The 18,281-nt window shown below is 42.3% G+C and overlaps 1 protein-coding gene across 1 annotated transcript in view; it reads left to right on the top strand.

Moving 5' to 3' along the window:
* Window positions 1-327: 327 nt before the first annotated feature.
* Window positions 328-18,281, top strand: part of SYTL5 (synaptotagmin like 5) — a 1,215,112-nt gene continuing 1,197,158 nt past the window's right edge. Inside the window, exon 1 of the mRNA XM_086934158.1 lies at window positions 328-534. The gene's annotated coding sequence lies outside the window, so the exon portion shown is untranslated. The remainder of the gene's footprint in view (window positions 535-18,281) is intronic.

Here is an 18,281-nt window from a genome sequence, read left to right as displayed (position 1 = left end):
ACGTAAGTTAATCAAATAGAAGTGCATTCTGACATACATTCGGCCCTTCTTCACACACAAAAAGAAGGCGTTGAATTTCCTTTGTTGAAATGGATTCTTCCTGCCCGTTCGGTGGAGTGCCTGCTTGCCACGGACCTCTGAGCCGACTGTCAAACTACAGGAGCCAGTCGCAGAAATGTGCGGATCAACGCTGCCGATCTGCCCTTCCAGGCATTGGCTGTGCGTTTCACCCCAACCCACCCTCACGCACCCGCGTTGCCCCGCCCCTTCGATGAGGCGCTGGTGAGAAGCCTCGCCCACTGTGCGTGCCGTAGCTTCAGACCTGCTAGTTGAGCTGTGTACGTCCACGAACGGGGATGAGAGAACTGTGTGCAGCGTACTCCGCTGCCTTCCTGCCCTGGCTACGAGCAGTTCTGCTTCCCACAGACGCTCACGTTCATTGCAGACAACAATAACTGGGGTGGATGAGAGCAGCGGTGCTCACGGAGAGACTCTTCGGAGCGGTCTCCATCACTGGTCCTGATGCTGCGAACAGTAAGTCTTGCATATTTGTTTTCCCTATGCTTCTTGTGTGTTTTTTTTTCTGCCGAGTAAATCTCGGAAATTGCATACGTTGTAGTAGGAACAGAATCTAATCAGTTGCCCAGGAATATGCACCCTTCCACTGTGGCTTCAAGGGTGTGCATTCTCCAGTATTGTAAGCTATTTGCAGTGCATAGGTTTTTCATGTCGTATATGTTTTTGTTGTGGGCAACAAGAGGTTGTTAATTAGATGCATACCGTTAATCTACAATATAATTGAATGTGTTCTGGACAACTCTATTTTAGCAAACTTTTTCACTTATGTCGATGTCTTACTTACTGTCTATGACGATACTGCGCTGTTTTCCTTTTTATGTGACTTCGGACAATGAAAGCTCACAAAAAGGAGTCGGTGCCCCCCTCGTTTCCCTTGATTCTAGAAACCTTTCGACATATGATGTATTAGCCATTTCTCCCTCCTGCGTCCCCATATGCAGCTTCCTTTCCTGGGAGATAACTGCAGGCAATGCAGCACTTTAGGTGCATAACTAGATTAGAGAATGGTCAGCGTGATCGTATAACTATGTTACTGTTGATGCCAGCCGAGATACAGTGCACTAGAATGGAATGGCAGCAAAACAAAGTTGCAGCATGGAACACTTTAACGATTTCTTAGAAGTAGCGCTATTTCCCTCCATCACTGCTTGCATGTGCGCAAATTTCCTACGGAGCAGGGCGCAGGTACAGGTTGACAAGTATTTCATGTTTTGTAATCATTTGCCTACTCCTACGTTCCTCACGTGTCACTCTCTTATACAATGGGATATCCGCCCAGCCAACCAGAACATGTTGCGGCATTATATAATTGTAGGTGCCCTCAACTACGCAAGTGATGGGTGCACTAATATATATCAATATTCGTAGTGCAAGAAACCTAGCAAAATATTTTATATTCGAAACTTTTGTAAAACGTAAAATGTAAATGAGGGTGTACCTGTAAAGCGCACTGCTACTCCATCGGAGTGTTCTGGCGCTGAAGACCGCTGGGGAACCCATCCTGGTTTTCCCTGTGAGATGGTCACTTTCTGGATATCTCCAAGGTGAAATTAGACATCCCCGGCGTCTGTGGGGGGCCGTTGTAGAGATAAGGCAAGCTTAATGCCCAGAGTTTCCGAGTGTGTTCCCTGGTTAGAGTAGGCACCGAGGCCAGAATTATCGAGTCCGTTGACCCTGGTCCACGAGCCTGGTCCCGGGCCGTTCTCTGCTTACGGGTCTGCCGCCTTTAACCAGTGACCTACACCACTCGACTATACCATATTGATTCATGTATGAATGAATGAATGAATGAATAAATGAAATATGAATTTATAAAGCGCAACTAAACCCAAAGGCATCTGATCTGATCGCTCGCCTTTTCTTGGCTGCCTGTTCACGTTTTCACACCTTGTGCTTTATAAGTCAACACAATTTATATACAAGTTCAAGCTTTTTGTACCAAAAATAACAATCCGGGTCAAATGTAAGTCTTTTGTTAAGCATTCAAAGGAACTTTAATATTCTTTTCTTCATTTTGAAAACAGCTCATGACACATATTTTCTGCTCTTTAGTTCATTAGCCCCTTATTTTCTAATGCCACACCTGCTCAATCATTCTCATCGTCATCCTTCTTCCACGAAAACTCATCTAGTTGACATATAGATGGCCCGAAGCATCATTTGTTGTTTGTACTTATGACGATCTTAAGTACTCGGCCACACCCATCGTCACTTACGGCCAGATTCACCAAAGGAAATTCGGCTCCCAAAGTGCCAGATTCTGAGAATCCGGCCCTTTGCGAGCGCTATTTTTGCATTTGGGTTTCTTCATCCCAAATGCAAAAATTGCAATTACAGAACTCGCTAAATTGCGAAGAATCGCATTTAAGGAATCTCAATTAGAGATTCCTTAAATGCTATTCATGAACCTTTTAAAAATTGCGAATTCGCAATATGGGGCCGCTATTTACCGCGAAGTGTAGCTTCGTGGTAAATAGCAAAAACGTAGAAAAATGCACTTTAGTGCATTTTTCTAAGTTGTATGTTACACACACACATGTCCTTTGGACATGTGTGTGCGCAACACCTGTGTACATTTGCATTTCAGGGGTGCTACAGGGTGTCCTTTAGACACCCTGGCACCCTTGAAATCGCGTCTTATTTGCGATTCGCTAATTGCTAATCGCAAATAGGTATTGACTCCCCATTCATTCCTATGGGCCTTCAGACCCATGGGAATGAATGGGAAATCGCATCCTTATTTGCGATTAGCAATTTGCGAATCGCAAATAAGGAAGCAGTAGAAATCGCAAAAAAATATTGCGATTTCTACATGCATCCCGTTTTGCTAGTCTGTAATAGCGATTCCTTAATAATCGCTAATACAGACTCGCAAAATGGGACTTTGATGAATCTACCTGTTAGCTCCTATGCTCATTTTTATTACATCACCAAAGAAGCTACGTAATCAACTAGACTCAGAGCCCAGATAGAGATCTCCCAAAGACTCAGCTGCATCAATGATCCATATGCTGCATCATTCAAACGTATCTCTCTGGTACTTCAGAAAAGTGCTTTGGGTCTTTGATGTAATATTTCACAAGGCTGCCAGGTTGTTTTCAAGTATTCTGAAGGGGAACACTTAATTCAGTTTTAAAATCACTGAAATGGCTGCTGCAGCCATATGGTCTTTCAAAAGAGCATGCATCATTATCAAGGCTTCAAGATTCAACACCCACAAATACCTATTAAAAAGAACCATTTTTGGAAATATTAAAAATGTCTCCAATTTAAATCAGCTAATGTTCCAACCATTCATGTTTGTCATGACTCCTTTCAGAGGGTTCTGGGGCGAGCATGGGTTACTGGGTCCAACAATGGGGGTTGTTCTTGGTCCGACTTGCTATCGTTCCTGAGTCACAAGGCCAAGTACTAGACCTTCAGTATTTGACTGCCAGTGGTGCGTGGGTCGAGCTGTCCAAGGCTTTCCAGGAGGAGGTAGGTGCAAGGTAAGCAAAGGTACAGGACCAAAAATACAGATACCCCCGATAATCTGATTGTTCAGCCCAATCAGTAGAGGTCAGTGTTTGCTAAGAGTGGTGGGGCAGGCAGGGAGGATGAGGGGGGCATAGGGATCGTGAACGGAGGTGAGGGGGGAAAAATAATAATTATTTAAAACAAAATTGCCTTCAGACGGCTGTGTCCCACGTCACATTCCTCTGCTCTTTTCTCTTCTTTCGGCACAGGCTTCCAGCCTGCCCTGCGGCCAATCCTGAAGCTGCTCTCGCATTAGAGCAGCTTCAGGATTGGCCTGAGTGCTCTTGATTAGTGCTCCAGGAGAGACTGGTAGTCTGTGCCTGCTCTCTCCAACCCCAGAAATGCAGCTGGGGTTGGAAAGAGCTTCTCTGCACATGACAGTTTGGCTGGCCTGAGGCGGCTTGCCAAACCATCATGTGCAGAGAAGGGAGTGCACACACCACTTCCCTCAGTATTGTCCCCCTCCAGGCCCCGCCCCAAGACGACAGGAAATGAGAAATAAAACAATTGTTTTTTTATTTTTATTTTCCTGCCGTTTTTTTTTGGGGGGGGGGGGGGGTGACGCTCCACCGCCCTGCCAAGCCCAATTCTTAATTTTGGGGTTAAAAGAAGAAATTATTACAAACATAAAGTGTACTATAGCCCTCTAACAATGAGCATTGCAGTCTATCAAGTTGAGTGCTCTAGTGCTTTCCAAGACAGTGCCCCTGGTTCCTCCCTCACCCTCCTCCATGCTAACACAATTGCTTCTGGCGGTTTACTAGAGGTGACCCCACAGGTGCTGCCCACATTAGGAATGTGCAACAAAGTCTAAATTTGGCCCTGAAAATTAAGCTCACTATGGCGTTAAATTTGTACAAGTTTAAAAAGGCATGTCAATTGTTAGACCTTTCAGTCTTAGGGTGGTCTTCTCCCCAAATTTTTGCCCTTCTCCTCCATTTGACCTATTTTAGGTGGCCTTTGGACTCTGAGCATTTTAACAGTATTAACCAAGTGCATGTGATCTCTCCTCTAAGCATGGTAATATTGACTTATACCCGATTGCCATATTTCATTTACTTATAAATCCCTTGTAAAATGGTACTATGCGCACTCTGGGCGTGCAAATTAAATGTTACGGATGGGCCTGCAGCACTGATTGTGCCATCCTTTTAAGTAGCACTTTAAATATGTCTCAGGCCTTCCACTGTTAAGCCTGTGTGTGCAGTTTAAACTGCTATCTCAACCTGGTAAAACAAACCTTTTGCCAGCAACCAAGCCTTCCTTTTCAAGACATATAAATCACCCTTAGGGTAGGCCCTGGATAGTCCAGAGAGCAGCGTGCAATGTATTTGAAAAGTCAGACATGTACTTTTAAATTGTGCCTGTCCTGCTAGTGAAAAATCCTACATTTCTGTTTCACTAACTTGACAAGAATTGTGGTTGCTGCTTGGCCAGGGTTTACACCTCAGTCAACCAGTAGCCCTATTTCTTACACCATTTTTATAAGACAAAGAAAGGCAGGAGGGCTATAGGACAGTCACACAAGTATTTAGCCATATTAGTTCATTAGTTAGACCAAGACGGTCAACTGTTTGTGATTCTGAGGTCAACAAATCACTACACAAAACTACTTTGCACATACAGGATAGGCTTGTCTATTATCTACACATGTGTTATCATTGATAATATCATTAACATTTTTTTAAAATTTCACATTTCGATCATTGGTGATGCCCAGACATCATAATTAATATAGACCAAATATATAAATTATCCAACCCGTAATTATGAGCGTGTACATTAGTAATACACAGGAGTCACAGAATCTTGATGAAATATGTTCATGATTTATTTCTATTCCTTTTTAAGATGTAAACATGAATCCTAAAGGTACTTCATCAGGGTTGTAAACAAATGCTCAAAACCAGCTGTATCTCTAGTTAGGCTTTGTGTTGTAATTGAGTGGATTCTAGATGATAGCATCAAAGATGAGTCATCAAATATTCAACATCAATTTATTTATTCCAACCCTCCAACTTCCTCATTAGAAGTGAATTTATTATGATCAATTATATTGCTGTTCCTTGGATTCAAAGCAACATCTACTTTGTTCAGAGTGTCACATATAATTGATCTCTTGGCTACTTGCAGGTTAGACCATTCAAATATCCAGGTCTTTAGTTCTCTTCTGAATTGCTGGTGCGATGGTGCAGTCCTAAGGTGCAGGGGAAGGTTGTTTCAAGACTTGGCTGCGAGAAAGAGCACCCTCTGCTGTTGCCTCAGCGAGGGAGAGCGAAGCAGAATTAAAGTGTCTGGTTGATTGGTGGAACGGCCGGCGTTTGTTGATGTATGCTGGTTTTTGTTGTGCAATGCCTTGCAGGCATGGGCCAGCATTTTGAACTGACATCTCTTCTGAATCAGGAGCCAGTGTAGTTTCTTGGGATGTAGTGTGAATTGGGTCCCCCTTGGGAGGTCGAGTTTTACAAACGAGTTTTCTCATTAGCAGTCGTTATACACCCTATCCAAGTAGGGACCCTTACTGTATTCAGGGTAAGTTAGTTACATAGCTACGATAACAAACATCAAAGTGGCAGTCCCTACTGATAGCTTATCCATCACTTCTTCTTAGCAGAGTGTCCTCAGTCCAGAAGTGTTCTCTTATGGTGTCACAGCTCCCGTACTCATACCAGTTTCTGCCTTTGGAGTAGGAAAACTTGAAAGGAAAGTCTTTGTAGTGCACAAGACCTTGCCTTTCCCTGACCTGTATCCAGACACACTACATGGGGTGGAGACAGGTTTGTGTGAGGATAGACTCACCACTATTCAGGTGTTGATGAGAACTTCTCCCACCACTCAAGCTCAGGAAGGCCTATCTGCCTGCTTATCGCGAATCATCCTGGTGTTGGCCCATCAGAATATGCAAGGTACCCTTAAGCTCCCTTTGCGTGGCTGTCTACAGTGAATGCACAAGAGACCAACTTTCAACAAAATCCAGACGTGGATTCCACAGGCAGACAGAGGCACAGGACTGTAAAGTAAGAAAATGCCCACCTTTCTATTCTATAAGTGATATTTTCAAACAAGCAATTTAAGAACCAACTTCACCAAAAGATGTATTTTTAAATGGTGAGTTCAGGGACCCTAAACTCCAAATCTCTATATCTTCCCAATTCAAAGTTACACTTGTAAGAGGTTACAAGTCAGCTCCAATGAAACCCTATAGGAGAGAAAGACCTTACAATAATGAAAAACGAAATTAGCAGTATTTCACTATCAGGACATGTAAAACACACCAGTACACATCCTACCTTTCAAATACACTGCACCCTGCCCACGGGGCTCTCTTGGGCCTACCTTAGTGGTGACTTATATGTAGTAAAAGGGAAGGTTAGGGCCTGGCAAGTGGGTGCACCTGACAGGTTGACATGGCAGTTTAAAACTGTACACATAGAAACTGCAGTGCCAGGTATGAGACATGGGTGCAAGGCTACTCATGTGGGTGACATAATCAGGGCTGCAAGCCCGCTAGTAGCATTTAATTTACAGACCCTGGGAAAAACTGGTGCACTATACAAGGGACTTACTAGTAAATCAAATATACCAGTCATGGATAAACCAATTACAGATACATTTTAGAGAGAACAAATATGCACTTTAGCACTGGTTAACAGTAGTAAAGTGCCCAGAGTCCTAAAACCAACAAAACAAGTCAGGATAAATAGGAGATAGAAGGCTAAAAGTTTGGGGTTAACCCTGCAAAAAGGGCCAGATCCGACTTCAAGTATGAGTCTTGCCACTGAGATCTGTATTGTTGAGAGTCTCTTCATGAGGTGTGTAGTGATTCCTACATAGAATGTGTTTTCATGGTCCATTCTGCTGGTAATGAGGGCCTGCATGACGGCTCTTCTGGTTTAGTGATGCAGGATGGCTTTTGCTCAAGATCCTGAGTTCTTTTATGATGAAGGGGACTCCTCCAAACCAGGCATCAGCCCCAAAGTTCCTGCTGGCCACAGTCTGACATACAGGCAGGGGGTCACGATCATGGACAAAGGCCCCAAATATCTATGTGGCTCTGACATTGGTCGGTTCAATGAGTGCTGTCATAGTGATCCTTAATTGGCATAAGGTAGGCATCAGCCAAAAACTTCATGGCGGCCCGATAGGGGTCATCAACTTCCACAAGAGGGAGGACAGCTCTCTTAAGCAACAATGGCCCGACTGGATCAGATGCCTCACACTCAGTTCACCGAGATCTACTCTCCATGCTGGGCCTCGCTTCCTCCAGGCTCTCTCCTTTTCCTCACAGGGCACACTGGTCTTGGCAGCTAGGCAAAAGGCTGGTGCTACAGGGAAAGTATAAGTGTTCTTGGCTTCCCGGGTTATCCCCTCACCTAGTTGGGAGGCTACAGTCCTTGTCTCCCAGTCCTGTTTGCAGTAGCTCAAAATTTTGATGATCTTGTCTGCACTGACAAACAGCTTGTGGTACTTTGCCAAAACTTTCCTGGCCAATATCTAGATACAGATGTGATTTAGTGTCTTGAATTCTGAAACTTGTGCTGTGGGTGTGAATTCTTTTAAACAGCCCTCTCTGCTGCCTCGTTGTACTTTATCAAAGGGATAGCCTGCCACAGCAGGAGCATCTGCAGTTCTAAATGATCCCAAACCAAGCCAAGGGAGTAACCGAGGATCACACTTGGCAGTTAGCCTCCAATAATTATGCCTCCCAAAGGTTCAAAGGCCTAAACCTTCCTCTCTATTATAATTTTCTGGTCATACAGTTTCAACCTTATCGAATCTTACATATAACCTGACAATCAGCCCAGGCCCCACTGACCAGTAACTTCCTGGAATCGAAGAGACCTTTGATTTGCAGAGTGGAAGGTCTTCTCTCTTTCCTCCAGTGAGTGTGTTCCCTCCCGCGGCCTCTGGAATGCCAGCAATTTACAGCTACTGTCTGTGGTTGCAGTCCTCACCTTCAACTAGCCTTTATAGGCACCGTGCTTCCAAAATGGAACCCATAGGCCTCCATGTTATGTACTATGAACAGGCACACATGCAACACTGAACACCCACTTGCAAACATCATGTGCTGCACGGTGCTACATACAGACATTATATAGGCCAACGTTTCACACATACAAGACAGAACTCAAAAGTGTGCTACACAGTGCTACATACAGACATTATGTAGGTCAAAGGGGGGCTAAGTACAGAGCTGCAAAACTTTACATGAGTGGGCTGATATGCGCCACTCCAGTGACACAGATAAAAAGGTGTGTTTACTACTGCCTCTTATGAAACACAAAAATGGGTGTGCTGCCACCTCCGGACTTTTGTCACTTAACTCCTGGCAAGGGAGGGAGGGTAGTACCTGGTGCGCCACTCTTGGTCTAACAAGACTTCAATAGCATGAAACAAGCCTAGGTCATGATGTACAACCATAATCTGTGTCCCCTCATGACAAATATCGGTACCAGGGGAATGGCTATTTATCCATCTCTATGCAAAGGGCTTTCCACCCCAACATTGTTGGTTCTCTGTTAAATTGCACCAAGTATATGACTTGCCCTGCTCTGTGAAATTAGACTGGTCAAGGTTTTCTCAGTCTTCAAATACAAAACAAACAGACTTTGACAAAGCCATGGGGTCTTGCCTATAAATATGAGTGCCGATCTTTTGGCTCTGCCAATGTTTGTTTCCTTTGTCATTGCTGAAAAGGAAAAAAAATCAAAATGGATCTCAGTGCATTACAACGCTTGAACACAGTAGAGTGCCTTCTCTGAATGAAAGTAATTCTAAGAAAGTACTTCAAGAACAACCCCCATGCTTGTAATTGCATGATGCCCTTTTGCCTCTGAAGTTTAATGTACTGTACTAAGATTATTGATGACTATTTTAAAATGGTAACATTTAAAAGAAACAAGTAAGTGGCCAAAGGAACGGTGTGCTGCTACAGAGCACTCAAAATAAGCAAAAGAAAAAACGAAACAAAAGGGGGAAGAGAAGGGACAAATGGAGCCATTGACAAGTGGGGCATTGAACTTCCTGGTAGCAGTGTTTTGCTGGCGGCCCCTCACAAATACAATTTTGAACTATATATATATCATACAAAGATGTCCCCGCACCCTTCAGATATAATTACAATGTTTATACATCAACAGAAAATATTGTCCATGTGTTCAGGTGATCATCGAGTGTTCTCCCAAGAATTTCAAAGTCAGTTTCTTCAAAAAAAGGTCTTTATTCGTGAATAGTGACAGAATCAATAGCCATAGCCTATGGCTATTGATTCTGTCACTATTCACGAATGTACAAACATTGTAATTATATCTGAAGGGTGCGGGGTCATCTTTGTGCGGTTTATTAGAGAGACAAGGCTTTGTCTCTCTATCATTGGGATCTAGGGGATTGTGTCCCAGACCATCTGCACCTTCTTTCCTATAAAATCATTAGGACTTCATCATTAGTGCGGGCAAGGCAGCCTCAATCCCCTTTTCTGGTTTGATTACTATATATATATATATCATCATCATCATGAGATTTAGGATATCATGTCACGAGCAAGATTGTACACATTTTGTAAATATGCTGTTTATATTGCACTGATTGTATGCACTTAACTATGGTCATTTGGACCTGGAGAGTCTTTTCACTGTGTTGACACAGCATACCTGACTTACTGCTAACAGTGAAGTAAATGTCTATGTCATGCCGGTCTAAGTGTGGTAAAATGCCTTCTCATGTTGCAAAACAACATAAAAAAATACTACTTCCTATTTTGCACTTTTGCATATATGTCACTGACTTTTCTCTAGCGCACCATGTGATCAAGACTGCATGTCTGACATCCGAAATGCGTCATTTGGACCCTGACGTTTAAAGTATTACAAGTCCGGTTTCGGGTTTACCGGCATCCCGCACCACCTGACCACTAGCTTGTTCCCTGGAAGGACCCTTTTTCTTGGATATATATATATATACATATATAACAAATCATGTATTAGAAGCCGCGTCGTTGATCACGCGCAGGAGCCAAACAGGACACAGACCCAAAATTTCGTGCTGCTTATTCTTTTATTTTGCCAAGATGTCCGAGACGCGTTTCGCGGCGCGAACGCCGCTTGTTCACTCGACAATTTCATTTAAACACGAAGGCTTTTTAAAGTGACAGTGCTTTCAAAAAGTGAATCACGTGATATCAATTTGTCATGGACATGGAAAACATACTACAATCATCGTGTAATACTTGTTTTTGCATTGGTTAAGGCTATCGGTTGCTGTGAATAATATACGTAAAATTTGCTTTTTTCAAAGAATTACATGCAACCCAAACAAAATATAAAATGCAATTCATATAACTTTTTTTGTTTGTTGTTGTTATAAATTTCTGTGAAATACATCCGCCCTTTGACCTTTACATTGACTGAATTATTTGTTTATCCAATTACCATGGCTAAGGTTCATAACTAAAGTGCTTTAAGTGATAGTGATGTTAAAAATCATTCCATTTACTGTCTTCATATTGTACAAACCCTATTAACTTCAGTTACTTTAACTTTAATCTATACGTTCCTCATATCTGTTACCACACATTTGATATAATTTTTCTCATTATTAACATTTTTAAATAATGGATCACCATTGCAATTATTTTATCTCTGAACATTATTCCTTGGTATATATCATTGTACGTCTACCCGTCTTGTCCCAAATGTGTGATATGGCTACCAGTGCCGATCTTCCTTTGTATCCCTTAGACACCAGATAATTGTATTTAATCACCTCTATAAACATTGTTTAAAAAAAAACAATCATTATAAGATATTTACAGATTTTAAAATCATTTATACCCCAATTGTTCATAAAATGCATATATACATTATTTACATCTTAAAACACCTTGTTGTTCCTCATTTATATCTGGTGGTTCGATTTATGTGTTTTATACCTGATATCAAATTAATTTCTTGTTCTGAAGGATCTATTGACTGGTTGTCTTCTCACTATCTCAGAATCTTTTCTCCTCATATTTAGTTAAGACAGACAAGTATATAAATCTTCTGTTAGGTTCAATCCGTTCGGATGTTTTGAATCTAACAGTAAAATATATCTAGTCTCTAATTTCCTTAATTTATTCTCACGGTCCCCTCCTCGTCTATTGGGGGGAATTGCACCTATAAGGTAATACGTTAAACCTTTGTTGTTTGACCCGTGGAATGTTTTAAAATGTCGAGCCACCGGGTAGGTATTATCAGTATTTGTGATGGCTCGAAGGTGCTGAAGTATTCGAACATGTGCTTGTAGTTTGGTTGAGCCCACATAGTTTAACCCACATGGGCACGTTAGCACATATACAGAAAATTCTGTCTTGCAATTCAGCATTTTATTTATCATATAAGGTTTGGTTTTGAAGGGACTGAGGTATGTTTTCGTATTCGTACCATGTGTACAAGCTTTGCATGTGGGGCATTTTTTGAAGCCTTTCAAATTTTGATACCAAGTAGGTTTGCCAATGATTTCTGGATCTGATACAACTAGACAATCTCTCATTGAGGGACATCTACTATAAGTAATGGACGCCCTCTGCGGAAGCAGGGGTCCTAATACTGGATCACTCAACAATGTAGGCCATTCTGTATGATTTTCTGTATCGCCTTATGTTGTTTACTGTACCCTAAAATCAAACGAACATTTTTTTCCTCCATATTTGCCTGGCTTACCTGATGTTCATTGTCTTTTTTATCGCTCTTATCTTTTTTACTGACCAGTAGAGTTTCCCTATCTACTAACATTGTTTTGGCAATGGCCCTGTCTATAGTTTGTTTGGCATAACCTCTGGCTAGGAACCTTTCTTTACTCTGTTTTTGGGCTGGTTGTAATTCCTCGTGTGTACTGCATACCCTCTTTTAATTGAGCATTTCCCCATAGGGAATGCTGTTCACTAAGTGATGTGGGTGTGAACTTGAGGCATGTAATAGGGAGTTTCCAGCCGTTTTTTTCTGATGTAATGTCGTTTGTAAAGTGTTGTTGTCTATATACACTTCTGTGTCTAAAAAACTCACCCTTGATTTACTTATGTCTGCAGTGAATCTTAAATTAAGATCATTATTGTTCAATTCACACATGAAATTTTCAGCTTCCCCCCTTGTTCCGTGCCAGATTACGAACAAATCGTCTATAAATCTTAACCAAACTTTAACTTTAGCTGACATTGTATCACCATGTATTCCACCTAGGACTAGCTTCTCCCATTTGCCCATATGTAGGCATGAATAACTCGGGGAGAAGCTAGCCCCCATGGCTACTCCTTGTATTTGGCAGTACAAAAGATGATTAAACATGAATACATTATTATGTAGGCAAAATTTGATCATTGCCACCAGCATCTCACTGTGTTGATGAAAAATGGGTTCTCTGTCTTTAAGAAAATATTCCACAGCTTCAATGCCGTCTTCATGTTTTATGCTGGTATATAATGATGATACATCTATTGCCATCATGATGTATTCAGGGTTCCATTGAAAGTTCTTTACTTTATTTAAAAAGTCACTTGTATCCCTAACATAGGATGCTAATGATTTTACATAGTCTTGAAGGAAAAAGTCTACATAGACTGATGTTTTTTCTAGAATGCTGTTCCTGGCACGGATAATAGGACGCCCCGGTGGTTTCTTGCTATCGTTATGTATTTTGGGTATGAAGTATATTGTTGGTACAGTGGGATTATCATTTTTTAAATACTTATACCCATTCTCGCTTAGGAGTTTTTTGTTACGCCAACTTGATAATTTTTTATATTAGGCTTGTTACATTTCTTTCAGTTTGCCAACATCTGTTCGTGAATAGCATTGTCTGTCATTTAGTTGGCTCATGGCCTCTTTCATATATTCGTCATACGGCCATAGCACTATATTTCCTCCTTTGTCGCTGTCACATATATATATATATATATATCACGCTCCCAAAGTTCACCGTTAGGTCAATCTGCGCAATCTTGTGGATGGGTGCGGCTAGTATGGCGGTGACCCATATATAAAATCAAAGCTCCTGTTTCCGCTTGTTACAAATGTTCGCACATTCTAACATGATGTTAATTTTAAACAGGTGAGTCTCTCGTGATTAATTAATTTCAAACGAGAGACTCACCTGTTTAAAATTAACATCATGTTAGAATTTGCGAACATATGTAACAAGCTGATGAAGGCAGCACGCTGAAAACGTTTCTTGTGAATAAATGCACTTCTGATGGTGTCCCGCGAGTGAGGCGTTTCTTTTGAAACAGGAGCTTTGATTTTAAGTATGGGTCACCGCCATACTAGCCGCACCCGTCCACAAGAGTGCACAGATTGCCCTAACGGTGAATTTTAGGAGCGTGATTCAAATTGGCAATTGCACCACTACGCAGGAATGAATGTACCGCCACCAACCAATGTTGACAGTGATCCATACTGTTGGAGATGTGGCCATTCGACCAGCTCCAGTGGCGTGTGCTGGAGGGTCCGGTGGTTGGACAAGGGGCACCGTAAAGAAGTGAAATACCTGGCACAATGGAGGTTTGATCACTCAGGTTGAGGTGAGCTTGAAGGGGACAGTGAATATTCATGCAAATCAAGCGTGCATGGAGGGGAAACATGCTCATACAGAGGACTTTGAACTTAATTATTGGGCCTTTCAGGCGGGATACAGTTCCCTCAAGCACTTTACTGAACCTCAAATCCCAGAATGCATCAGGGGGATTGGACATCGGTCTCTAGGAGTAGTCCTCTTTCACTGAGAAATTGCCACACCCAATTACGAGAGACTCACCAGTTTAAAATTAACATCATGTTAGAATGTGCGAACATGTGTAACAAGCTGATGAAGGCAGCACGCCAAAAACGTTTCTTGTGAATAAATGCACTTCTGATGGTGTCCTGCGAGTGAGGCGTTTCTTTTGAAACAGGAGCTTTGATATATATATATATATATATATATATATATATATATATATATATATATATATATATATATATATATATATATATTCTCCACTCCTTGCCTCGGAAGTAGTCACCGCCGCCAAACCAACGGGTGTCTCGTCTGTTTAAAAGACCTCCGCTGCCGGGTCTTTTCCCATAGAGCCACAACGAGTAGAAAACCACACGCTGACGAGACCGTGTACCAGACAAATTAAAGTTTTATTTGTCAAAACCCTGGACGCGTTTCGCCTGACCAGCAGGCTTGATCACCTAAGGTACAATGTAAACCGATACCATTTAAAGTGCAAAACAGGTTGTGAGGTCACGTGATAGAAACAGGAAGTTAAGGAAAGAAATGGAAAAAAGACTTATAGTTCATTCCATCACATAGGTAGATAGTTAAAAATCATAGCGGAGCACAACATAATGAATAAATTCATCGGCAGCAATGGCAAATGTGCAAACATTATAATACACAGTCACAATTAAATGCAGTACAACGGATTTAACCGCAATAATATAAATAGTACGATAAATTGCGCCCTAGTGGGCTTATTGTCATTGACAGATTTTAGGCCGTTTTTTTGTGTCATAGTGTTAAGCAGACCGCAAGGAATACCGCCCAAGTGGGCAAATAAGGCAAACTGGTTTCACACGTGACCCCCACTTAAATTTGTGACACCCTTAAAATTGTGCAAGTTAAGATAAAACCTCTTTCATTGTGGGAGCGGGGATCTTGGGCCGACCACCAACTCCTGTTGGACAAATATACTTGTACAGCAGCCTCTAAGCCTAACTTCAGGTCCAGACTAAAACAATGTGTCTAGACATCTTCAACTAAAGGTGTGTTTTTAAATCTTCTTCTAGGTTGAGACCTCCAGGGGCCTTGGCATTGAGTTCCAGTATATACCTGGACTCAAGCCGTCTCAACTTCTGCAAGCGATCCCCGCCCCTACTACTGACAGGGATAGAGTCAACAACAAAGTAACAGAGCCCTGTTACATCTTGATTGTGGAATGTCTCAAAATGCCGGGCTACCGGGTAGGCAGGATCGGCATGTTTGATGGCTCTCATGTGTTGCAGGATACGCACATGTACTGGATGAATTGTGCTGCCCACGTACCTCAGGCCGCATGGGCACTGGAGCACGTAGACAGCATAATCTGTCTTACAACTAAAAAAAACCCTGATGGTTTTGAGTCTTTTAGAAATTCCAGTTTGATATGTGCGGGTATTAACTCCTGCAGTGCAGGCTTTGCATTTAGAGCATTTGATAAAGCCAGGTTTCCTTTTTAACCACTCCAACCCTTTCTTCTGATGCTGAACGGTAGCCGGCAGAACATTCGAAACCAACATTTGTTTGAACGATCTGGCTTTTCTGTAGGTAATTTCAGGTCTCCTCTGTACAAACTGCTCAAGTACTGGATCATTGGCTATAAGGTGCCAATGCTTATTAATGATCCCCCTTACTGCTTTATGTTGTTTATTGTATTCAGTAATCATTCTGATGTTACTTTTGGGGCGTTTGGCTACCTGATCTTTCGAGGGGTTTTTGAAAAGGATTTCTTCCCTGCTTCTCACTTTGGCCTTCTGCATTGCACTAGAGATGTTTGATTGAGAGTATCCCCTGGCCTTGAATCTTTTCTCAAGGGTGACGAGCTCTCGTGTTTGGCCTTCGGGGTCACTGCAGTTACGTATCACCCGCAAACTTTCCCCATACGGGATGCTCCTGATGAGGCTGTTAGGATGGAAACTGTTTGCGTGGAGCAGTGTATTCCCTGCTGATGGTTTTCTGAACAATTGGGAATGTAGTTGGCCATCCTTCACAAAAATGGTTAAATCAAGGAAATTTAGAGATGTTGAACTGATTTCACAAGTGAATTTTAAGTTCAGATTATTGGCCTGGATCTTATCTACAAAATTCCTAGCACTGGCTTCTGAACCCTTCCATATTACAAATAGGTCGTCTATATAACGACTCCACTGCAATATGTTTTCGCCCCATTCAGTGTGGAACTCCCCCCGGATCACCTGCTCCTCCCACCAGCCCATATGCAAATTAGCATAGCTGGGGGCGAAGCAGGTGCCCATCGCGGTCCCACATGTCTGTTTGTAGAGAGTAGACTCGAAAAGGAAGAAGTTGTTGTTAAGACAAACAGACGCCATCTCCACCAGCATTTGTGAGTGTAGCCAGAGGTTGATCGGTCTGGCTCGTAGTGCATGTCTCAGGGCCCTCAGGCCGTCCTCATGTCTAATACTGGTGTAGAGTGTGGTGACGTCTATTGTCATGAGAAGATAGTCTTCTTCCCAAGGCAGGTCATAGATCTTACGCAAGAAATCCCCTGAGTCTTGGACATAGGATGGGAGTTGCTTGACTAGGGGGCAGAGAAAAGAGTCAATGAACTTTGAGGTGCTTTCCAGGCCCCCCCCCAATTGCAGAGATTATGGGTCTCCCTGGGGGGTTGACCGCACACTTGTGTACCTTGGGTATTAGGTAGAACACCGGTGTTACTGGGTTACTCACTTTCAGAAATTGCAACTCTTCTTTAGAAATTAAGTTAAGTTTATACCATTCAAGCAGCTGAATATTATATTTAGCAAAGCTATCATGCATAACTTTATCCATGGTTTTAACATAATTGTTTCTGTTGTTTAGTTGCTTATAGCTCTCACACAAATACTGACTCCTGTCCCATAGGACAACATTGCCCCCTTTATCTGCATCACGAACAATGCAGCTGCTGTTAGACTTCAACTTATTCACTAAGGCAAAATACTCCTTTTCTTGCTTGCTAAATGTTTTATTCTGCACACTTGTACACTTCTCTAGGTTTTTAAGGTCATTGACCACCAACTCATGAAAAATGTCCACAGAGTCTCTCACATTAAGGGGGGTAAATTTTGATTTAGTTCTGAAGTCAGTGCTCACAGTTTTGGAAATGTCCACATTCTGTTCTTTAGCCAAATCCAGAGCTCGGCTGAGCACATCTACTGTGTCTTCTCGAGTTTCATCATTAATTTCTAGAGCCCTAGAAGTTGTCGTTTCATCATCAGTGTTTTCAAAATCATGGAGTTCCATCATAAGGTCCATATCAGAGACTTGCAAATTGTCAATACCGGTAGCAACAGTTTTTGACTCCCTACTCGATTGAGGTTGCTTGAACTTGTTGAGGGCAAAGAATTTCTTCAGTTTTAAGTTTCTCACCAATTTGTAGGTATCTATGCGAGTATCTACATAGCTGAATTCCGCTGGCGGGCAGAAGGATAAGCCCAATTTTAGCACTTGTTCCTCCTTGGGTGACAGGGTTAGTTTAGTCAAGTTAATGATGGTTGAGTCTTTGACTTCTCCCTGTAATATTTCAGCAGCAATCATTTTGCTTTTTTGTTGGCGTTTTCTCCTCCCTTTCCGCCGCCGGTTCCTCTGCCTCTTCCTCTTGGTTTTGTTGTGTAGGCTACATGGCGCCTCGGTCTCAGATTGAAGCGCCGGTCCTCCTCTAAAAAAACTAGCTCGTCTATTACAGTGGGGACAGTTGCTGCAAGACCCGCTCCTCCACTTGCGCCTTCTTCCGGGTCAGTTTCTAAATCCGAGCTGACCACACTGCCTGCATCGGATTGGCTTGCTTTACCATGTGGAGGGTTCATTTTCTGTTTGCGTAGGGTATCGAATTTTTTGGCGAAGGTGTAAATTTGTCCCCTTTCATAGTCCAATTTATCTCTGAGGAACTTTTGGCTTTTACGTTCTTTGAT

Source organism: Lissotriton vulgaris, chromosome 8 (genome assembly GCF_964263255.1).
Source record: "Lissotriton vulgaris chromosome 8, aLisVul1.2, whole genome shotgun sequence".
In the NCBI taxonomy this organism is placed as follows: Eukaryota; Metazoa; Chordata; class Amphibia; order Caudata; family Salamandridae; genus Lissotriton; species Lissotriton vulgaris.
This window is presented reverse-complemented; position numbering and strand designations above follow the sequence as displayed.